At 44.7% G+C, this 4,892-nt stretch overlaps 1 protein-coding gene across 1 annotated transcript in view; it reads left to right on the top strand.

Moving 5' to 3' along the window:
• LOC106808489 overlaps positions 1 to 4,892 on the top strand; it is a 35,376-nt gene that overhangs the window by 17,845 nt on the left and 12,639 nt on the right. The window lies entirely within an intron of this gene.

Consider the following 4,892-nt stretch of genomic DNA (forward strand, 5'->3'; position numbering starts at 1 on the left):
TCACTCACTCACCCACTGACTGACTGACTCACTCACTCACTCACTCACTCACTCACTCACTCACTCACTCACTCACTCACTCACACTCACTGACTCACTGACTGTCTGGCTGGCTAACGGACTGACTGACTGACTGAGGGAGGGAGTGAGTAAGTGATTGTGTGCATGTGTTTTGGCGTGCCGCTGCAGATTATAAACAATATCCTCATGATTATCGGATAATTCCCGTCTCTCAGGTGTCCTTCCAGTCGGAGTCCTCTCCCTCAGGCCATATCCAGCACATAGTCACAGAGCTGCCAGCCTCCCGGAGCGGAGTACACTGCTCCCACCTTTCGTCAAATTGCCAGGCTGTACAGGACCGCACAATGGAGCGTGCTAGTAGCCGCGAGCGCGTTATTAGAGTGTCATTTAACTTGATTATATGTAATTAGTCCATAATGAATACCCGGGCGCTACGATGACGTTAGAGAGAACACGTTGTCACCTGAATAGCCTTCTGGCCAGCGGTGTAGTAATGTTTGCCGTGGTGGCTTGGTGGCTTGCTAATAATGTCCCGCGGTGTCTCATCCACCGCCATTAACGAGTTTGCAGGTAAGAAGGCAGCGAAGCCATCAACTACGGTTTATTTCTCACGAGTTGTGTCAGTTAACACCGAGGAGTTAGTGATCAAGGTCGGCCGTAGTTAATGTCGAACGTTCAGCAGTAATTATGACAGGTGGGGTGAGTGGGCGGGGCTGTTGTGACACAGATACAGTGTGTGCATGTTATATAGAAATCACGCGTGTGTTACCGGGAGTACTTAGTATATAGCGGGAGGAGTGTTATCGCAGGCCTACATTAGAAATATTACGCCACTTGTATGAACGAGATTGCACTCCTTATACAGGAAATGCTAGCCCTTACATTGGGAAGATTACGGCCTTCATCAGGAAAGCTACACCGCTATATCAGAAAAGGCACCCACTTGTATCAAAAGCTGCCCGCTTCATCTGGAAAGCTACCCCTTGCGCCAGGGAAGCGGCCCCGTTATGTCAAGAAAAGCTAGCCCTCGTGCGAGAAAAGCTACCCCGTTAATATATATATATATATATATATATATATATATATATATATATATTCTGATGATTATGACAGTAAAAGTTACCTAATTTATAGCGGCAGCCTTATGTGAATGTGTCACTTCATGATATGATTTATTATTGATAGAAGTACAGCGTATTAATAAGCGCGTATAGTACGTGTATGTAGAGTAGTAACCGTGGAGATGTGAGGTGAAATATATGAGCGCCAGTTTTTACTGAAGGAAATAACGTTTATTATTGCGCACAACAAGATTTCCAGTTGGGCTGTTTTCTGTTGACACGTGTAATTTCTCGTTTGCCATGCGTGTAAATGCCAAAGTGTTTAGCTCCTAAAGTGGTCGTCTATACGTGGACACCTCGAGGAAGATTTACGTAAGAGTTTCTGCGACAGCATTTTCACTTGATTGGGCTGTATGATAAACCTGGAAATAAAGGTTGAGGGAAAATAAATCCTTATACGTAACGTGTGGAAGTGCTGTTTGCGAGTAAGCAATATAAAATTAGTATTATGCCGATGTATGCTTTATTTTGGGTTACTCTGCAGTCCGTTATGTACAAACTCATTTTTATTTCGTTCTTTTGTCTAGGACGTAGAGCGTGTGGTTGCAGCGGGGAAAAATGTTCGAATAACGGATTAGATTTGTATTCAAAACGCGAATTCAGATTGAAAAGGTTTTTAGTCTCGAGCGGACGTCATGACAACGTGCCCGTCGCCTTTTAAACAACCATTAAATGTAATAGGTTTTCTGATTGTTTGCCTAGTTAAGGCTTCAAAGGTTCGGGGCTGGAAACCGCGCCTGCAGCGCTTTTAGCTATTTAGCGGCAATTGCATTGTTGTCGGCGCCGAAGATTGCCGTGGTTTTCAGTATATTTGTTTCAAACGGAAGTGAAGGTAATTATTGTGTCAATAGTCTTATGAGGCATGCAGCGCGCCCTGTCTGTATGTATAGACGGGAAATATTGCTAGGCTGTCATGGGCTGAGCTTCTATGTGCATGAAAATATAGGCGGCAAGAAATACGACCGGGCTCATGCAATTGAAATCTGTGTTTGCGGACAGTATAAATATGATAAATGGTCTCCACTGCTGAATCTAATGCTAGATAATAATCTTGTTAAAATGATGTATACGAGTGAACTTAAGTGAGAATAATAAAACTGTCAATATAATGTGAGTAACGTAGTTTAAGGCGTCCTCGTTCGTTTTGCTTAACAATATTCTCGTGTCTTCGCTTTTCATCAGCTGGACGTTATTCGAACGAACTGGCTTCCAAATCTTCCTGAGCTGCTCTCACTGAAATGAAAACAGTTTGATGAGTTAACCTATAGCTAGATGAGTTTAGCAAACGAGATAATATCACTTAGAATTCCGGGTAAACAGTCCGTATCTTTGCTTCCAGTATGCAGCGCACATCGATAAATAAACCTTGACGTTTTGTTCGGAATATAGACGAGGTTTGTGGCACGCAATTTTTTCTCAATCAAATGGAGTCGTTCCTAGGGAATCTATGGAAATTAATGCTGAATGTGCACGGGGAGAAATCCGCCATCGCTTTTTGCGTTCCAGCCGAGCCCGTTACGAATAGTTTGCTTTCGACGAGAGGGTACGGAAGGACTATAGACGCACCTAAATACGCGATACTGATACGCAGTTGAATACCTTGTAATATATATCAAATTAGTTTGGCCGGCGCGCGTAAATCGCTCGTCGGCGAGAGTTATGACGTGTCGTGACAATAACTCTCATTCATCTCCCTCCATCCTTCACGCTTGTGTCGTGTCGTCTGCATTTCTAAGACCTCTATGTCGCGTGCTTGTTGTTAGCAGTAGCCGTCGTTAATATGGTCGTTACGCTGCGTTCATATCTTTCGCCGGTCGGTCAACATTTCCTCCGCATCCGCGCGCGAAGTTTTCCCATCACGTAAACAAACAAGAGGAGGGGGAGGGGAAATCGGTGGCAGCAGGGTCGCGTGTTGCGGGATCCCTGAAGGATCATCGCGCTTAACAAACCGATCCCGCGTTTCTATATCCGCATTACACGTCATCGCCATTCTACGTCACGACGAACTCATTAGCACGCGCGCAAGCTGTCACGTATAAATGTATGTACACGTCGGCTTGCATACGGTCGTTTAATTACGGCGTCGATTCATGCGCTCACTCGGGGACGGCGGGTTTACGTCACCGCGTTTTTATTCCGCACGCGCGCATGCGCATACTCGTTATTTCTGCTCGAAGTGATTTGTGTGTGTGTGCGTGTGTGTGTGTGTGTGTGTGTGTGTCGTGCGTGCGTGGCGTGCGTGCGTGCGTGCGTGCGTGCGTGCGTGCGTGGCGTGCGTGCGTGCGTGCGTGCGTGCGTGCGTGCGTGCGTGCGTGCGTGCGTGCGTGCGTGCGTGCGTGCGTGCGTGTGTGTGTGGTGGGTGTGTGTGTGTGTGTGTGTGTGTGTGTGTGTGTGTGTGTGTGTCTGTGTGTGTGCGTGTGTGTGTGCAGCTTTTTGCCGCATGTTCAATTATTCATGAATTCGAACGTTAATCCCGAATTCACTATACTGCGTACTCACGGTTGGCAAACGCGCACATTATCGCCAATATCTCCGCGGGAACATGAAGAAGAAATAGCATGTGGCCTTCTTTCATCTGCGTGGCGTATAGTTGGGAGTAAAATATCATCCCCTTGTATTTCTGTCGTTTTTTTGCGTATATTGTGCTTCGGGGCACCATGGGAAAATATAGCGACGAGTGTGCTACTCATAAGCCAAGCCTGGAGAATGCTGCTATATGAGATAAAAATCTATGATGCATCTTTGACCATAATCTATAAGGGATTTTTCTTAGGAATCTGTTGTGTGTGTACACAGTGTTTGCCAAACATAATCTATACTATATAAGCGCAATGTCTCCGCCAGGATACTGGATCTGTCCCTAATCGGCCTGACGAATTACAGCCATACATAGCACACAAGACTGTGCGTCTACCCGGCCAGGTTCTAGACTAAAGAGGTTTTCATTTACGAAGGCAGAATTTGTAGAAACACGGAAATTAACATATCATATTTAGTTTGCGAAAGTAAGCCAGTCAACGCCTGATCTCCGGGTAGTATGTAATAACGGTGCGACGAACATACCCCGTACAGACTGCAAAATGTGATCCCACATGTGCGGGCTAATATACAGCCGCTAATATAGCTAATATAGGCTAACGCTCCATTAGGAGTGTTCCCAACTTTGATATCATTAATGATTAATGATTAATGATTGATGATTGATAATCCTAACCTTAACCCTAACCCTAACCCTAACCTAAATGACATTAAACCACAAACTAATATATGACCATGACCATATATATATATTATTATGACTATTAATGACATTAAAGTTGGGAACACTCCTAATGGAGTATCACCCCTAATATACATGTGCAACCTATAATAGACTGTACTAGGCTAGCTGACTTCATACAGACTGTACTAAGCTGACTTCAATAGCAGACTGTACTAGGCTGACGCATACAGACTGTACTAAGCTGACAGCATACAGTCTGTACTAAGCTGACATCATACAGACTGTACTAAGCTGACAGCATACAAGACTGTACTAAGCTGACAGCATACGACTGTACTAGGCTAGCTGACTTCAATACAGACTGTACTAAGCTGCCAGCATACAGACTGTACTAGCTGACAGCATACAGACTGTACTAAGCTGACAGCATACAAACTGTACTAAGCTACAGGCATACAACACTGTACTAATTAAGCTGACATCATACAGACTGTACTAGGCTGACATGCATACAGAACAAGTACTTT

The sequence above is a fragment of the Priapulus caudatus genome, unplaced genomic scaffold (genome assembly GCF_000485595.1).
Source record: "Priapulus caudatus unplaced genomic scaffold, Priapulus_caudatus-5.0.1 Scaffold281, whole genome shotgun sequence".
NCBI lineage: Eukaryota > Metazoa > Priapulida > Priapulimorpha > Priapulimorphida > Priapulidae > Priapulus > Priapulus caudatus.